Genomic DNA, 20,037 nt, shown 5'->3' on the forward strand with positions numbered 1-20,037 from the left:
TACTTGATGATTTGTTGTTAAGTACTGGAACAAAAACAGCATGTAGAAAGCAAACTGTAGAACTCCTGAATTATCTTGGCAAACAGGGGTACAAAGTCTCAAAAAGCAAAATCCAACTAGTAAAACAGCAAGTTACTTTTCTTGGGTATCAAATAACGCAAGGTAGTCGCAGCCTAGGTAAGGAACGAATCCAAGCTATACTCGATAGTCCCCAACCACAAAATCCGCGTGAATTAAGGGCCTTCTTAGGCCTAACCGGATTTTGTCGGCTCTGGATCCCTGACTATGGAGGGAAAGCTAAACCCCTGTATGAATCATTAACTAAGGACAGGTTGCTTCACTGGACGTGGACTAGGGAGATGGAGAAAGCATTTCAAGAGCTTAAAACCGCACTAATTCAACCCCCTGTCTTGGCTCTCCCGGACCCACGGAAACCGTTTACCCTATATGTCCACGAGCAAAAGGGAATAGCGGCTGGACTCCTGTGTCAGCGATCAGGACCAACCTGGCGACCTATTGGTTATTATTCAAAGGTCTTGGACCCTGTCGCCAGAGGCTGGCCTGCCTGCTTGCGTGCCGTAGCAGCCACCGCCCTTCTTGTGCAAGAAGCTGAAAAATTGACCTTGGGTGGAGATACTGAGGTCATAGTCCAACATGGAGTACCCCAAATATTAGGAACAGGAGCCGGAGCTAGACATTTAAATCCCAGTCGACACTCACAATACGAAATAGGACTCCTGTTAGCTCCGAACCTGACCTTTCGACCCATTAGTTCCCTTAATCCAGCCACCTTGTTGCCTGACCCTGGGGACCCCCGTAAGCCCAGACCCATACACGATTGTATTGAGGTCCTGCAGCAAGAAACTAAACCACACTCAGACCTCTCTGACGTACCGTGGCCTAACCGTGACATCGAGGGATACGTAGATGGATCTAGCTACGTAATTAATGGCAAACGATATACCGGGGCAGCAGTGGTAATTAAGAATGACAAGGCCTATAAATTTAAATTAAATCCACATTGGTCAGCCCAAGCAGCAGAATTGGTGGCTCTCATTGAGGCCCTCCGAATGGGCACAGGAAAGATTCTTAATTTATATACAGACAGCCGTTATGCTTATATGGTGGTGCATGCTCACGGTATCCTATGGAAAGAAAGAGGATTCATTACAGCCTCGGGCCAAAAGATAGCACATGGAGGCCTTATTAAATCCCTACTAGAGGCTCTAATGCTCCCGCTACAAGTCGCTGTAATCCACGTGCGTGCTCACGGCAAAACTCCTCAGGGGGAGCAGCGAAAATACAATCAATTAGCCGATAAGGCTGCACGAGAGGCAGCACAAGATGGGGTTGCATGGCTTTTGATAGTAAAAGATACTGAATGTAAAGTCCCAACCCCACAGTATACTACTGAAGAAACACAGTATGCCCAAAGTATAGGGGCCCGTTTGCTCCCCTCGGGATGGTGGAAATTACCTGGAGGGGAAATTTTTGTGCCTCAGCCAATTTTAAAGGAAACCCTTCGACTGTTACATAAGGAAGGGCATATGGGATCAGCAGCTATGGTTGACTTAGCTACCCGAACCCTTAAAGGATTAAGGATGCATATGGAGGCCCAACGAATTGTTAACACTTGCCCAATTTGCCAACAAACAAATCAAAAGGGCCGAGAACCTCCAGCCCCAATGGGAGGTCAACCCTGGGCCACATATCCATTTCAGAGATGGCAAGTTGATTTTGCCGAAGTACCCCCATGCAGGGGCTACAAATATTTACTTGTCTTTGTTGACCAACTAACTGGGTGGGTGGAGTGTTTCCCCACCAGACATTGCCAAGCCCGAGCTGTTGCTAAGGCCTTGATACAAGAAATAATCCCCCCGATACCACGTACCAGAGGTTATTAATTCTGATCAGGGTAGTCAGTTTATTTCAAAGGTAACACAAGAAGTATCTTAAGCCTTAGGCATCCAATGGAACTTTCATACAGCATGGCGCCCCCAAAGTTCGGGCCAAGTGGAAAGAATGAATAGAACACTAAAAGAGACTCTTACTAAAATATGCATGGAGTCAGGATTGAAATGGCTTGATGCTTTGCCCCTAGCGCTAACTCGCCTGCGAAAGGCCCCAAGACGAGGATTAAAACTGTCACCCTTTGAACTGGTATTCGGATTTCCTCCCCGAATTCCTATTTCAGAATTTCGGGAAGATGTGACCTGGGAAGTGGGAAAAGATACCTTATGGAAACAAGTTTCTCTCCTACAGACTGTTTTATCCCAGCTACATCAATACGCAGCATCTTTCCAATCCCTGCCCTTAGACCGGCCTGTCCATCCGTTTCAAATTGGTGACCAGGTCCTCGTCAGGAAGTGGAAACGTGACCCCCTTACACCACGGTGGGAAGGTCCACATACCGTCTCCATCATCAGCCACGCCGCAGTTAAGCTCCTTGGGAGCGACAAGTGGACTCATCACACAAGAGTAAAACGGTTTCTCACCCCCGACGAAGGAGCCAAACCGCCAGAAAAAGACTCCGGCTCTCTGTCCACCCCGGCTCCGGAGGCCCGGGGAGGCACAGGCGAAGCCTCAGGCAACTGGATCGACCCTCTGCCTACCTCGGCACCGGAAGCCCGAGGGAGCACAGGAGAAGTTTCAGACTGGACTTACGAGCCTCTAGACGGACTTAAGGGTTTGTTTAAGAAATCGTAATGCAAATAACACTGTTAATTTTAGGTGTATACCTTCCTCATTGTTATGGTTGGGAAAATACCTTTCTAGAGCTAGGAGAAACAATAGCAAAGTCCTTTAATCTCAGTAATTGTTGGGTATGTGGAGGACCAGGAGACTTAAATGAATGGCCAGGGGTAGCCCAACCAATACAGCCCAAATGGTGGGTCAGTAATTTAAGCATGGTCCGTAACGGATCAGAACTATGGGCCCAGGATAGTAGCCCATGGCGACTCTATTCCTCTGGGATGGATATACTATGCCTTAATAGAACAAGGCCAAAAGGAGTATATGTAGGGGAAAGTCAATGTGAATGGACCTTATCCCCAGGATTTGATTGCTGGGATCCCGATTGTTTGCTATACAATTGCTCTAAATATCAGGGGCGATGGAATCAGATCCATGTACAGCTGACTAATGGCAGCTGGATAGCCTGCTCCTATCAACTTTATGATAGTGATGATTTTCCCAGCTGCAACGCAATACAACAGGATAAATTCTTTGATAATTATCTGTTTTTAAATTGCCAGCGAGATAATACCACAGCCGAAAACCATGTGATACAGTTCTATCACTGGGCATGGCAACATTATAATGGGACTCGAACAACCCGCTTTAAGCAATTTTGGTCTGGTACTAATCAACCTACAGGGGGCGGTTGCAATTGTATATGGAAAGCAGGAGCAGGAGCCTGGAAATGTGAACATTGCAACTCTGAGGGCGAAACAGTCACTCTATCCGGGGTCGTACCTCTGGTGTTGCTAGCATTGCAGAGTGGATTTGCTTCCACAGCAGCAGGACCATTAGGACCCAGCGATCATTTATATTTTGAACTACCAAAGTATAAAAACAATAATTGGGCTCTGTCACCTGATACAACTACTCCTGACCCCTGGGATGGACCCTTTGCTAATGGAACATGGGCCCTAAAAGGCCATGATTGGATTTGTGGTCAATATGCTTACCGTCGACTACCACCCAATTGGTCTGGGGTATGTTATGTAGGATATATTAGGCCTCTATTCTTCCTACTACCTCTCCTACAGGGAAAAACCCTAGGAGTTAAAGTATATGATGATCTTATTAGGGAACAACGATCTATTGATTCCACTTTAACAGCCGGAAGTTCCCAAAAATGGGGTACACAGGAGTGGCCTCCTGAAAGAATCATAGAACATTACCGACCAGCCACGTGGAACCCCGATGAGCTCGTAACAGGAGCTAGGGAACCTATTTATAATTTAAATCGAATAATTAGATTGCAGGCTGTTTTGGAAATAGTAACAAACCAAACAGCCATGGCACTCGATTTGTTAGCTGATCAGGCAACTCAAATGAGAACCGCAATTTATCAGCATCATATAGCTCTTGATTATCTGCTAGCAGAAGAAGGAGGATTGTGTGCAAAATTGAATGAATCAAATTGTTGCTTACAAATAGATGATAATGGAAAGGCAGTTAAACGATTAACAAAAGAAATGAGAAAGCTAACCCATGTCCCAGTGCAAACCTGGAAAGGGTGGGACACAGATTGGCTTACTTCATGGTTGCCACAAAAAGAATGGATACACCAAAGCTTCCTCTTTGCTATATGTATTATCATAGCCCTATTAGCCTTAGCCTGCCTTACTCCCTGTTTGGTGACATTAATCCGACTATTGATTAACCAAACTATAAATCAACAAGTCATGGTGTTACTCCAGCCAGTAAAAGCTGAGGATTGGGGATATTAAAACTCTTAAAATGCTTTCATAAAAAGGGGGGATTGATAGATAGCATGATTTGTGCTTAGTTGTCTGTTCTGGGAAACAATGCTATTGCTAAATGATCCTATGACCTGCTTGCATAACCAATAATAAACATTGAACAGCACCATGGTCAAGGAGAAAAACGTGGAATGTTTAGAGTACAAGTAAATAGACCTATGTACCCCACGTCTGCAAAATCCTGAAAATATGCTTTGTCAGTGTGGTCTGATATGACGTCAATAATGGTATATATATGTACTCACTGTTCTGTATCGGTGTGTCACTCCTCTGGCATGAGTCGAGGAGGGGGCACCCGCTCAGCTGATCGTATAATAAAGGGCTGATATATGTTTATACTCTATCTTGGTCTCTGTGCCTCCTTGGGGTAATTGACTAACTCCGGGGAGAACGAGCCCTTTTGGCTAACAACAGGGCCAATGGATGTGGGTGGGCTGGGTAGGATCTCAGGAGTCACGTCTCAGGGATCTGCCCACTCCCCAGCACTGCTCCAGCTCTGAGCTGTCTCCATTGCCTGGGACCTGTGTGGCCCCACCTGCTTCCCTGGGGGAAGAGCCACCTGGGACTGGTGCAGAGGCTGGGCCAGTCTCAGCCACTCACAGGGAACAGTCGGGGACGGGGGGAGGCTCAGCTGGGTCCTGAGAGAGCCTGGCCCGGGTAGGCTCTGCTCCTGCTCTAGCCTGGCTGCTTCCACCACTCCCAAGAGGCCAGAGTTATCCTGCCCCAGGACCAGCTCTGGCTGCGCTGCCATCTCAGCCTGGCAGACACAGTCACCTCCCATCAGGGCCGGCTAATGTGGCTGGGGGTTAGGGTGTGGGAGAGTAGGTCTCTAGTGGGTCTGGGTAGGTGCTGGGCACTGGGGGGTGGGGAGATCTCTGTGTGTTGGGGGGCTGGGAAGTGTGGGGGGTCTGTGCGGGACACTGTGCAGTTGTGGTGATGGGGGGCACTGGACAGTGAGGGGATCTGTAGGACTCTGCCCCCCTGCCCCATTTCCCCCATGGGACCCACAAATATGTTTAGCACCGGCCCCACAAAAGTTTAATCCAGCCCTGTTTGGGGTGCAGGTTCTGGGATGGAGTTGGCAGTGCAGGAGGGTTGCAGGCTATGGGGAGTTTGAGTGACGGGTGCAGGCTCTGACCTGGGGCAGGGGATTCGGGTACAGGAGGGGGTGCAGACATGCGGGTTCTGGGAGGGAGTTACCAAATCAGCACGTTGTATAAGAGAAAGGAGCTGCAGTGATTTCATATAGACATAGAAACTGATAGAAGACACTTTTCCATAGTCAAAATGTGAGAGGCAGAGTGTGAGGGAGGGAGGGGGCGTCTGTACAATATTTCCCCGCATTCAGTCTCCCGGCTGGAGCAGTAACAGCTCTGCAGCACTTGTATAGGATCGAGAGGAGCTGCGGTGTCTGAGCTTTGACAGTCTGGGAATCGGGCTGCCTGTGCCTTTAAGACCCAGCCCCAGGAACCCGCCCCCTGCTCCGGGGCTGATGCAGCAGGACTGAAAACAGCCTGTGCCCACCCCCCCCCCCCCCCAGCCCCGACACCCCCAGATTTGGGAGCCCAGCAGGTGGCACAACCCGCGGGACCCCTGCACCCCCCCCCTCCCGAAACGAGGGTTTTGTCCCCGCACAGGGTCTGGCAGCGTCTCCCCCCCGGCTTAACCGCGGCTCTCACCCCCCACCCCCGATTTTTCCCCTTCAGCCTCTCTCCTGCCGCTGCCTACAGCAGCTTGATCCCCAGGCCAGTAAATTTCTGCCCCTGCTCAGACCCTGGCAGCCCCCGCTGCGATTTGCCCCTTTGAACCTTTTAACCCCCAAGAGGAGGCAGCAAATCGTAAGTAGAAGTGAGGGCAGCGGCGACAGCGAAGGTTACTGGGCATGCTGAGTTCGGGTGCGCATGCTCAGTGCAACCAAGGTAGCGAATCTGGAGCGGTAAATGTTTCTGTCGTTACTCCCCACGTGACAGGTTTGCAATGAGGCAATTGACAATGTTACTTTCACTTTCCCCGGGCGAACGCTGCGAGCCGAGCGCAGGTTTGTCGATTGGGAACAAACCCACGTTTCTTTTAACACCGTTCTACGGAAAAGCCACGAGATGAGATTGCGGCTCTTTGATCGCCAGAATTAGCGGAGTAACGTGCGTGAGAAACGGGACCAGTCAATGACCATGTAACGATCCCAGCCAAAGGGGTGAAGTCTGGCCACACCCGGGAGATTTTAAACTTCCCAGAAGACCCAACCAGGTGGGTGAATTTTGCTTACGAAGGGCTGTTTGTAACGTCTAACACCCGATACTTATTGCGGGGACAGATTGTTCAAGACACAAGGAGTAAATAATCCCGTGATCATTTGTTTCTCTCTTTGTGGAAATTTGACAGAACAGCTACATCCAAAGAGATTTACCATCAAATACGTTGCAGTTTGTTTACATAGCAATGTAACGTGAGACTTTTACAACTTGTTGAATGAGTCATTTATTTGTTTTGCTGAATACTGTTCTTGGGGGAGATTTGTAACTTCCTATATTTTGAATAGAGGAAATTTCCGGCACCAAACCCAGCTGCCATCAGTCTAGTTTTCTCCCCGTGCTGACATTGCAGTTTTCTGCCTCTTAACTGGAGGGCGGGGTGAATCCTTTTGTTCTTGTAAAAACTAAAATTATGCTCAGAATCAATCGAAACAGAAAACTGTCTCATTTTCTCCTTCGGACCTCAGTGGGAATTAAACGTGAGTCTAATGCTGATCCTGTGTTCAAGAGTGTCACTGAGTAGGGACTTCAGGCTATATTAAAAAAGGGACATTTATACATTGTGTAACAGATTATCTCCTCCTGTGTGAAAAGCCATTCAAGGGGCAATATCCAGAAGAAAACTATAGGAGTGCAGCTATTTTAAAATGGCAGCATTGTTGTGAAATTATGTGTTTGTTTTGTTTAAATCATTTTGTTTATTTTAAAATTTTTAATCATGTATTATTGCACAAAATATTAGATTTTAGTTTTTCTTTTTTTCACCCTTTTCTTCTTTTAGACAGGATAAGGGATGGGTGAATAAAATGTTTTTATTCCATTTGATTAGGGTTTCTCATTTTGAATCAATTTGAAATATTTTTTTCATTTAGCATCATTTTGTTGAAAAATTAAAAACATTAAAATAATAGGAAAAATCAATTTTAAAAAACAGATTTCTAAAAGCCATACTCTATTGAAAAATCAGTTTAAGTATTTTTGATCAGGTTCAGTATTGTCAACTCTCATAGTTATTTGTGATTTTTGGGATTTTTACCCAGTATTCGGTAATTTTCTGAAAGCCCTAATGTTCTAGTTTTGAGTTTATGTGATAATATTTGATTTCATTTAAAGTACAAAATAAATTTCTAGCCTTTATAGTTGCAGGGAAAAGTATAAGATTGAGTGTACCCTCAAGGCTCAGAAACCAAATGCAAAAAATAGGAACTCGAAATGTATATTTAAAATATTGATTTTTTTAAGTCAATCACATACCTTTTTTGACCCAATTTGTGATTTTTTTAAATGTGTGTGCATTGTGGGGGGGATTTTTTGTATTGATTTTCATAAAGCAACAAATATTCTAAAGCACAAAAAAACCCACCCCACAAAAATGTACATCTTGTATATGTTCCCATAATTATGCAGTTTTATAGCTAATCAAAGCTACAAGACCAGACAATCATAGACGTGGGAAGTAGGGCTGGGGGGGGGGTGCAGTGTCCCCAGGTTTTATGTGGGATTCCACTCCTGGTCTCAGAGCTCCGATCCTGGCCCCGCACGTGGGGATCCACTCCTGCCCGCCACTAGCTGTGGCCCCAGCCTCTGTCCCTTTACCTCTGTCTTTGCCCCACCCTTCTGGAGATATAGCCCTGCTCCCAGCCCCAGCTCTGAGGGGAGGGTGTGAACAGGGGTAAAGGGTATGAGGTAAAAAATTAGGGGGCACTTTCACTGGCTTTCAGCACCCCCACTGTAAAAACTGTTCAAGTGCCACTGCAGACAACACAAGACCGTACAATACCACACACATCTAACACATTATGGTGGGGGTTACACTGACTTTTGAATCCTGGGTTTGGCAGTGCTGCTGCTCTGTTTTTGAAAGGCATGAACAAATTTCAGTTTTCTGCAACAATTCATCCAATCTACACGAACCCAACGTATCACCCCTATTAATTTAATTCATCAAAGTGCTGTAGTTCTTTGGCAATAAAGGTCTGAAGGAAATGTCAGACACTCAGGGTGGATGAAAATTGATCTTTAAAAAATGATTAAAAAAATTAAATCAGAGGCTTTTCTTTCACTTGAATTTTTTAATTTAAATTAAATACTGGTTTATCTTTCAGATTAAAATTATGACAGATGATGCTAAGGCATATATATATCTATAACATTCAGGCCGTATATGTTTGCTTCAAAAGTTTTAAAGAAAATCAGATCAATGAAGTGGTGGCAGTCACTGTCTAAGCACCTGGAAGCAGAATTTGTTGAAGGGCTCACCCAGCTTTTGGCAGCAATAGCCTCTTCTGCAGGTACACAGAAAATATTTTATTCATTTCAATGTACCCAACTAGTTCAATTCAACGACTCGTCCATTCAGAGTTGAGAAACCAGTTGGGAGTTGAAAAATCAGGAAAGTTTGTTTTCCACTCTGAAATTGTCATTAAAAACAAGGTGTGGGAGGATGAGATCTACCAGCTCTAAAATCTTGAAGGACACGGTGACCAGAAACAATCAATTCAATTCACTAACTACAGATAATAGTTTCTTTTTTCTAACAAATCAGATTTGAATGCAAGACATGTTTTAGTAAAGTATTTTTCTCTTCTCTATCCTGTTGTCCAGATCAAGTTACAGTGAAGATGAAGGTTCTTTCATTCTGTCCTAGCTCTGCAGTGAGCACTTCTCTGCCTAATTTGATCATTTTCTTCATTATTTATGACATTCACAAGCTGGAATCAGGTAGGAATCCCACTGGTCCTGCTGCTGCTTGTAGAATTTGTTTCATTGTAGGGATTTATAAATCATGCCTATTCCACTCCTTTGTACAAAACTGAAAAAACTCAAACCCAAACCAACCAACCAAAAAAAGAAAAACAACCCCAAACCCACCCCTACAACAAATTTCAGATTGGCTCAATATCAGTAAATAAGTCTCCACTTCCTCCTCAACCCTTCCGGAGGAATAATTCTCCATCTGCTGCATATGAGGCAACTCAGTTTCTCTATCCATCTAGGTACTTATATCATCATAGTATCTGAGTGTGAGGCTGTATGGAATATGGGTGACCATTTATAATGGCATTGATACCAATATTATAAAATCACAATAAATCTTATACAGGATATGCCACGAGAGGTAATTATGCCGCTCTACCCTGCGCTGATTAGGCCTCAACTGGAGTCTTGTGCCCAGTTCTGGGTGCCACATTTCAGAAAAGATATGGACAAATTGGAGCGAGTCCAGAGAAGAGCAACGAGGATGATTTAGGGGTCTGGAAAACATTTCTTATGAGGGAAGATCGAAAGAGCTGGGTTTGTTTAGTGTGGAAAAGAGAAGACTGAGGGGGGGCATAACCGTTTTCAAATACCTAAAAGGTTGTTATAAGGAGGAGGGAGAAAACTTGTTCTTCTTAACCTCTGAGGATAGGACAAGAAGCAATGGGCTTAAACTGCAGCAAGAGAGCTTTAGGTTGGACATTAGGAAAAACTTCCCAACTGTCAGGGTGGTTAGACATTGGAATAAATTGCCCAGGGAGGTTGTGGAATCTCCATCATTGGAGATTGTCTAACCTGCTCTTAAAAATCACCTGTCAGGGATGGTCTAGATGGTGCTGGTCCTGCCATGAGTCCAGGGGGCTGGACTTGATGACCTCTTGAGGTCCCTTCCAGGTCTAGGATTCTATGTAAGGTACCAGTGGAAAAGGCTTGATTTGCTAAATATAAGCTTGTTTATAGTCTGTATCATCTTTGTATGGTGAGATATAAATATGTGTGGTATATTTGTGTCTCAGACTTGTGCTGTGACAACCTCAGACAGACCAGCATCAACACTATCCAGCCTGCTGTAGAATGAGCCATTGAGAGAAGCCCGGGGCTATGATTCAGCAGGACATGTAGACAAGTATCAGGGGGTGGCCGTGTTAGTCTGTATCCACAAAAACAACGAGGAGTCTGGTGGCACCTTAGAGACTAACAGATTTATTTGGGAAAAGCTTATGCCCAAACTAAATCTTAGTCCAGTAGCACCTTAAAGACTCCTTGTTGTTTTTCAGGACACGTAGGGACATGCATAGGTGACGACTTCTACTGGTGCCGGTGAGTGCTTGATTTCCCCCCTCTGCCCCTCCCCCATCCCCACCCCGTTCCCATTCCGACACCTTCCCCAAATCCCCACCCCAGACCCGCCTCTTCCCTGTCTCCTCCCCTGAGCATGCCACGTTCCCACTCCTCCCTCCGAGAGCTTGCTACGGCTGTGTGGCAGCGGCAAGTGCTGGGAGGTAGGTGGAGGAGGAGGTGTTGTGGGATGGGGAGTTTGGCTGCCAGTGGGTGCAGAGCACCCACTAATTTTTCTCTGTGGGTGACCCAGTCCACCCACAGAGTTGGCACTTATGGGGTCATGCCGATGGACAGGGGACTCCAAGTACCTTTTCATGCCCATGTGCTGTGAGTTTGTGTTTGGGACAAAGGATGTACATGCCACATGGCAAAAGATATAAAAAGGCAGCTGCATCTTCTCCATTTTGTCTGCAATCCTGCTTCTCACCTCTGAAGTAACTTCCGTACAAATTGAAGCTTTGAACAAAGGACTGATAGACCCATCCAAGCTTTGGATGTGTTCCAGAGGGACTTTGCAAGCTAGCAAATTCACCAGTGCTGCTAAGAACCTGATATATGGATTCTGAAGTCTCTCTTTCTGTATATATATGTGTGTATATATATGAAAGTATCTGACTGCTTTGACCATTTAGCAACTCTCTTCTTTTTCATTCCTTTTCTTTTCTAATAAAACCTTTAGATTTAGATACTAAAGGATTGGCTGGCAGCATGTTATTTTGGGGAAGATTCACACTGGTATTGATCTGGTAATGTGTCTGGTCCTTTGGAGAATTAAAAGAACATTTTGTAAAGTAAATAGAGTTTTTAAGTAACTTCTCACTGTACTGAACCTATTTGTTGATTGGGAGCCAGAGACTGGAATGCAGTAAAGGGGGCTGTGTGATTTCTTTTCTAGATAACCAGTGTAGGGGATCAGGAGCACAGTTTGTGACTGGTTGGTGAATCTAACTATGGTGTAAACCACCAGTTTTGGGAGAATCTTCTCTCCTTTTTGCAGCCTTCCCTGATGTTGGCATTTCCACTATGGGCTGCTCTACACACCTCTGGTCATGCTGAGCATCCTACTTCACATGCTTGCATCCTCTGTGACCCAGTCCTTTCTCAAACACCAAGACAACCTGGCCTAAAGCTGAAGTGATTTCAGGTCAGTGAGGCCAAGGCAAATGAATCCCAGAGTTGAAAACCCTGTACTGAAAATGTCCTGGCAGTGACCCCGTCTCACTGAAAACAGGTGGAGGGGGGCAACGGAGGAAAACTCAAGAACCTCCTCTCATCTCAATGAAAATTGTGTCCTCATACGAGGTGATAGGTGGTGGTCTCCAAAGAAGCTGGGTCCCAAAACATTAGGGTGAAATTTTAGGTGATCTCTGTTGACTTCAGTGGAGTCAGGATTTCATCTTTTCACCCTTCTCATATGAAAACCAACACTGAGAATCACATCAGAAATATAGTGAAGGCCGGGACAGATCACAGAGCTCAGGTATACAGTGTATATACTCAGGTCACCCTGGCAGTCCCGGGGCACTGAAATGGTTCTGTGGCATATCAAATTAATATAAGGGGCGTTATCAGTGACACCTATACCTGAGCTGGCCTGTCACTTTCTACTATAAATGTCTTTTTCAGTTGCTTGTAACTTTTCCAAATTTCAAATATTCAGGTTGAAAATTTGCATGCCAGGTGTCTGCCCCAGGCTGAATTTTTGGAAAGTTTGAACCTACTGTATTTTTTGTTTCTAGCATGTTTTCCCCCTGAGCTTCTTCTCTTTTTGTTTTGGTGTATTTCACAGCCCAGTTCAGAGTGATGGGTCCTGGTCACTCTGTCACTGCCACTGTAGGTGAGGCCATTGTGTTACCCTGTCACCTGTCCCCCAGGATGAGCGCTGAGAACATGGAGGTGAGATGGTTCCGATCTGAGTTCACTTCAATTGTTCACCAATATCATGAAGGAAAAGATCAGTATGGAAAGCAGACGCCAGACTATCATGGAAGGACAGAGCTTTTGAAAGCTGGCATCACGGATGGGAATGTTTCCTTGCAGATTCTTAATATCAGACGCTCAGATGAAGGACAATACTACTGTTTTGTTCAAGATGGTTCTTTTTATGAAGAAGCCCTATTGGAACTGAAGATAGCAGGTCAGCTACTCTTGTCTGTGTTAACTTAGTCTGGGCTGCAGTTTTTGTTCTTTTCAACTGCAACAACTGTGACTAGCAACTTGTGAATTATTTTAGAGTAACATAGTGTGATTAGATTTCAGCACATGACCATGTTCATACACTTTGGAAAATATGCTGAAAACTTTCCCAACGTTTAATTAAAGACCTTTTCAGAATGGTCAAGGGATTTTCTTGCCCAAAAGATGTTTTTGGCTGACTTCAAAAGGAGGGAGAGAAAGGAGGGAAAAGACGTCTAGACAAATATGGGCCTGGTTTATACTAGAAAAGTAGGTCAGCTTAACTATGTCTCTCAGGGGTGTGAAAAATACACACCCCATGAATGACATAACTAAGCTGACCTAAGTCCCCATGCAGGTAGCGCTGGGTCAACAGAAGAATTCTTCTGTCGACCCAGCTACTGCCTCTCAGAGAGAGGTATTACCGATGACCCCAGGAGAAGTCCTGCCGTTGGTGTAAGCAGTGTCTCCACTGAAGCACCACAGCGGTGAAGCCGTGCTGCTGCAGCCTTTCAAGTGTGGACAGCCTGTGGTCTTCCAATTTCCCTGCGGTCATTCTGAGGCGAGGCTAAGGTGGGACTGACAGGTTTATAGGGCCTTCTGACGTGGTCACTACAGGTAGTTAGTTGGGGTGCAGTCAAAATCAGTTGTAGCTTTCTGATTGGCTGAGGCCACATAAAGATGGTGGTGAGGGAGGGAGACATTTTGTATTTACCGCTAGTGGATGAGTCCGAGCGTTTGTCCCCTGCTGCTCTGACACAGGAACCATGGAGCCAGTCAGATTTGTTTATTTGTTTAAAAATAGAACAAACAAAACGTCTATCCAATATACTAAAAACTGGCTTTCTGAAAAATTTATATCCCACTAGGTATTTAAATGAAGTAGCCAGATTTCCAAATTTGTTCAGTGCTCCATTGCTGTTGGGTGGAGAGGACAATATCTCTTGCTTACTTAAAATAATTTCACTGAATATTTGTTCACATCTTTTCCTGTGTCCATGGGTATTGGGAATTCAGAAATTCCAGTGTTCATTTCTCCCTTCTACATGAGCAAGTGATCTCTAGTGGGAGTAAGAGATCCACAATCTCTCACTCATCCTTTTAGCTGTTAAGTTACCCCATTGATTTATCACACGTATGTAATTTTCTTTTAGTTTTAGGCTCCAATCCTCTCATCTCTGTGGAGAGTCACCAGAATGGAGGGATCCGAGTGGTTTGTCAGTCGGCTGGGTGGTACCCAGAGCCCAAGGTTCTATGGAGAGATCTCCGTGGGCAAGAATTACCATCTCTCTCTGAAGCAAAATCCCTACGGGATAGTGGCCTGTTTGAAACAGAAAATTCCATTATTATAAAAAAACGTTCAAACCAGAACCTGTCCTGTTGGATCAGGAACACCTTTCTCAATCAAGAAAAGGAATCAACAGTTTATATAGCAGGTCAGTTACCAGCTAAACCCACACACTGAAATCACCTTCATCAGAAACAAAACAAAACAAAGAACTGAAGCATCTGTTGTGCATATTTTACAATATAGGGGGAGGAATAGTTCAGTGGTTTGAGCATCAGCCTGCTAAACCCAGGGTTGTGAGTTCAATCCTTGAGGAGGCCAGTTAGGGATCTGGGGCAAAAATTAGTACTTGGTCCTGCTAGTGAAGGCAGGGGACTGGACTCAATGACCTTTTGAGGTCCCTTCCAGTTCTAGGAGATTGGTATATCTCCTATTATTATTTTTATTTTAACCTACATAAAAACAAAGAAGTTCAGAAACTGGTACCTTAACAGGTCACAACTCAGGCAATCTGATTGCCTTAATTTTGAATATTCAGAGTTATCAGAGTTTTGGGTTTCATGTAAATTTAATCTTAACTCTGATACTCTTGAAACTCTTACTTTTTTTTTTTAAGTATGATTTTGAGAAGAAATATTCACCAAACCTTGAAAGAGTTTGTTCCTAAAAACCTAATTTCACCACAGTGATTTTGTGAATGTAGCAATTTGTACACTATGGTTTGTTTGCTACCTTTTCAGTAAGTGAAATGTCACCAAATTATGTGGGCTTGTTTCCGTTAACATTCAATGGGAGTTGTGCTCATAGCTCACTTTGCCTTTGTTTACACACACAAGCAGCACTCCTGAGTTATTGATGGAACCCCTTGTTTGAATGCTCTTATTTCAGTTTCAGAGTGTCCTATGTTTTTAGCTTAAGTCAGTTCCTTACTGATTGATACTAAATGGACAAAGGACACTATTGAGCTGATTTACAATTTAAAGTTTTGTCAACCAGTTTAGTTAAATTGGGGCAGTCCTGTTACGTGGTCAGCTGTGCAATCAGTGTAACAATGACTGCATGAGTGTTACGCCAATTTCACTAAACCAGTGCACAAATCCTTTGTGGAGAAGGCCTTAGGCATGTTTGAAATGCCCACCCTGGCTAGATGATTTAAATGCTGTAGACACAGGAACAGCAAAAAAAGATGAATCAATTAATGTTTGGATTAATTGCAATTATGATTCATCAAAATAATTGGGGAAATTATTAGTGACTCACCAAAATACTCTAATTACTCCTGCAATTTCTGAATGTTGCTGAACAGTGAGGACCAGATTGTCTGCAGGCATAACTCCAGTGAAGTCAGTGCGGTTCTGTGAGCAGAGAATTTGCCCCTGAACTCAATGAAGCTCTGAATACCGTGAATCAAACCAGGCCTGTTCGTTCACAGGTTAATCAGAGCTAAAGCAGTGTTAGTTGGTTAACTAACTGGTTAGTTGGTTAATCAGAGCTAAAGCAGTGTAACTTTTACAATCAGGTTTTGGTCTTTTGTGAAGCAGAGAGGGGGTCATGTTTTCACTCTTATCTCACATACGTCCTGCTGGGGACTAGTTACATAGTTACGTGCAATAGAGAAAAAAATAGTGTTGTTCCTGCTTCCAAACTGATGCAAATCCTGTGGGGTTTATTTTTCAGATTTCTTTTTCCCGAGGGTGAATCCATGGATGGTGGCTCTGAGTGTGATTCTCCTGGTTTTGTTTGTTTGTTTCATTCGCCTCACTCTTTATCTATTTAAAATAAAAGGTAAACGTCACAGGGGAAAATTTAGTGAAATTAACAAGAAATTTTCTTCTAATAAATGAAAAAAGGGAAGAATGAAATTTTACACTAGGCCAAGCAGGGGAAGCACCGACCTGCACTGCCCTCCCCTCAGCAGCACAGGGAAGGAAACGTTACGAAGGTCCCATTTGCTCCAGGAGGCAGTGATCTGCACCAGCCCTTTACAGGCACAGAATATTTCTCCCCCAGAACTGCCTCAGTTAAGTTGAATGGAGCATTTGGGGAAGGGGTGGAGGGAAGATTGATCCAAAACCGTCTCCACTCCTCACTCTTTTCTGCTTGCTTCCCACCCAGGTGTGCAGTTATTCCCTCCTCAGTCCCCATGGACTTTGGGAATTAGTTAGTCTTTTTCCCTCCTCTGATAAGTAAATATTTTGTACAGAGTTGGGCCCCCATAACGATCGTGTGTGATTTTATTTTGGGAGCAGTTGTCTGTGATTTCACTTACTGTTACAAAGAAATTGGAGTGAGACAAAGCCTGGCAAATTTCACCCCAATAGGTAATATTAAAAAAATATACACAGTAGATAAGAGGGGTCTGAATAGACATGAGCTCTGAGCCTTAACCTGAGTTCTGACAATGGTGAGAAATAATAAATCAGAGATTAAGGGTATGTCTACACTACGTGATTATTCCGATTTTACAGAAACCGGTATTTGGAAACAGATTGTATAAAGTCGAGTGCACGCGGCCACACGACGCACAACCCCAAATTAATGTGCTTACATGTACAGATGCTAGCATCAATTTCCGGAGCGTTGCACTGTGGGTAGCTATCCCATAGTTCCCGCAGTCTCCTCTGCCCATTGGAATTCTGGGTTGAGATCACAATGCATGATGGGGGGGAAAAAGAGCGTCGCGGGTGATTCTGGGTAAATGCCATCAGTTAATCCTCCCTTCGTGAAAGCAACGGCAGACAATCATTTTGCACCCTTTTCCCTGGATTGCCCTGGCAGATGCCATAGCATGGCAACCATGGAGCCTGTTTAGCTGTTTTTCACTCTCTCACCGTATGTGTACCGGATGCTGCTGACAGATGCGGTACTGCAGTGCTACACAGCAGCATTCACTTGCCTTTGCAAGTTAGCAGAGATGGTTACCAGCCCTATTGCACCATCTGCTTCTTTCATGGGTGCTCCTGGCTGGCCTCGCTGAGGTTGGCCGGGGGTGCATGGACAAAAATGGGAATGACTCCCCAGGTCATTCCCTTCTCTACGTTTTGTCTAAAGGTAGAGTCAGTCCTGCCTAGAATATCAGGCAAGCCTACCAGAGAACCAGAGAGGCAAACAGCCGTTCCGGGTCAGAGCCCCAGACATCCCACAGAAATGATGAGCTGCGTGCCATTCTAGGGGGTGCCCCTGCAACAACCCCAGCCATTGCTTCCCTCCTCCCACACCTCTCCTGGGCTACCGTGGCAGTTATCTCCCCCCCCCCCCTTGTGTGATGAAGTAATAAAGAATGCATGAATAAGAAACACTGACTTTATTGAGATAAAATGTGAGGGGAGGCAGCCTCCAGCTGCAATGATATTCCAGGCAGGACTGAATCTCCAGGAGACAAAGCTTAAAGAAGGGAATGACCGGGAGTCATTCCCATTTTTCCCAAGCCCCCGGCCGACCTCACCGAGGCCAGCCAGGAGCACTCACAGGATAATGATGGTGACGGATACCCGTCCTATTGTACCGTCTGCCATCAGGAAGGGAAGGCAATGGGATGCTGCAGCACCGCGTCTGCCAGCAGCATCCAGTAGACATATGGTGACATTGAAAAAAGGCGAGAAACATTTTTTTTCCCTTTTCTTTCACAGGGGGTGGGGAGGGATTAACGACATATACCCTGAACCACCTGCGACAATGTTTTTGACCCTTCAGGCACTGGGAGCTCAGCCAAGAATGCAAATGGTTTTCGGAGACTGTGGGGAATGTGGGATAGCTCGAGTCCTCAGTCCCGCCTCCCTCCCTCCCTCCCTCCCTCCGTGAGCGTCCATTTGATTCTTTGGCTTTCCGTTACGCTTGTCACGCAGCACTGTGTTGAGTCCCTGCTGTGGCCTCTGTCTATCATAGCCTGGAGATTTTTTCAAATGCTTTGGCATTTCGTCTTTTGGAACGGAGCTCTGATAGAACAGATTCATCTCCCCATACAGCGATCAGATCTAGTATCTCCTGTATGGTCCATGCTGGAGCTCTTTTTTGATTCTGGGACTGCATGATCACCTGTGCTGATTGGTGTTTCATGCTGGGCAAACAGGAAATGAAATTCAAAAGTTCACGGGGCTTTTCCAGTCTGCCTGGCCAGTGCATCCGAGTTCAGATTGCTGTCCAGAGCAGTCACAATGATGCACTGTGGGATAGCGCCCGGAGGCCAATACCGTCTAATTGCGGCCACGCTAACCCTAATCCGAAATGGCAATACCGATTTCAGCGCTTCTCCCCTCATTGGGGAGGAGTACAGATATCGGTATTAAGAGCCCTTTATATCGATATAAAGGGCTTTGTTGTGTGGATGGGTGCAGGTTTAATTCGGTTTAACGCTGCTAAATTCGATATAAACTCGTAGTGTAGACCAGGCCGGAGAAGGGAAAACTTTTTCTCCTGGTGTTGAGAATATGAAACCCATCAAAGGCTCATGAATTGTATAATCACTGGGCAACTTTCACGAAATGCAGACAACTGTATAACCAAGGCAAAAATGCTCCTAATAAGAATTTATATTTATTTCTGTTTATTTTTGATGGAACAGGATATAGAAATCTGTAAATATCGTGCTCTCTCCTCCAACAAGTAAAACTTTTGTACAAATTTGTCTCCTAATAAGGGTATTTCTTTGTTTATTTATGAATTTTTTGGGTGGAGTTTTTTAACCAGAAAAAGTTGAAAGCCCACATACTGCATCACTAACATCAGTTAGATCTTTGCCATTGACTTCAATGAGTGTAGGATTAAGCATTGAATACACAAGTCATATCGCTAAAACAATCATGCTAATAATTTGAGGGCCAGAAATGCCAGTTTGCACCCCAAGAGCTCCAAACAAAGCTAATGGGAATCTGAGAGATAATACAAGGAAGCAGATCTGGGCTCTAATGGCTAGATTTTTAAAGGTATGTGGTCAGCTAACTCTCACTGAAATCAGTGGGAGGTTGGCACCTAAATGTCTTGAAAAATCAGACCCTAATTCCATAAGGAATTCAAAACTTTCAGAATTGTAAATCCTTCCAGAATTGTAAATAGTCAGTTAGAGTTGGACACTTAGTTCTTGTGTGGCCACATGGTTAATAAAACATGAATGAAATGTTGGTATTTAGGGGCCGGGCATTCATATAATGAAAACACGCCTTTAAATCTCCATTAACTGAAAACATTCTTAAATAACTTGTATTTAAATCTGTTTGCTTTATTTTGTTTCTTTAGGGAAACATCTTGGAGAAATCAGTAAGTTCAATTTTTCTCCACATAGAACCTTTTCCATTCAGTTGTTTGCTGTTTTATTATTTATGATGATGATTATTAAAGAGAGATCAATTTGAAAATCACATGAAATATCAGTGATAATGTATTGATAAGTATTCAATATGTGGGTAAGAGGAAATCAGAAAGAAAATGTTCTTTGCAATGTATCTTCTCTGAGGGTGAAATCCACATGGTGCTGGAGGCACCATGACATGGGGGACCAGGAGGACTCTGTGCCCTCAAATGTCCTCTTGCCTCATCAGACAAGTAAATAATTTGGTCCAACATGGATCTTGTGTGTAATTATGTTTGAGGAGGAGGAGTTCATTTTTTTTCATTTAATGTTAAAAGGAAATTGGGATGAGATTAAGCCTGATAAATTTCACCCCAACGGGTAATATGAAAAGTTATACACAATGTTCAACTTTCAAAAAACTCAGACAACCGTATATCCAAGAGAAAA

At 44.4% G+C, this 20,037-nt stretch overlaps 1 pseudogene; it reads left to right on the forward strand.

The window, feature by feature from the left end:
- Window positions 1-20,037, forward strand: part of LOC120383895 — a 379,520-nt pseudogene that overhangs the window by 344,958 nt on the left and 14,525 nt on the right.

This window comes from Mauremys reevesii, linkage group 15 (assembly GCF_016161935.1).
Source record: "Mauremys reevesii isolate NIE-2019 linkage group 15, ASM1616193v1, whole genome shotgun sequence".
Lineage (NCBI taxonomy): Eukaryota > Metazoa > Chordata > Testudines > Geoemydidae > Mauremys > Mauremys reevesii.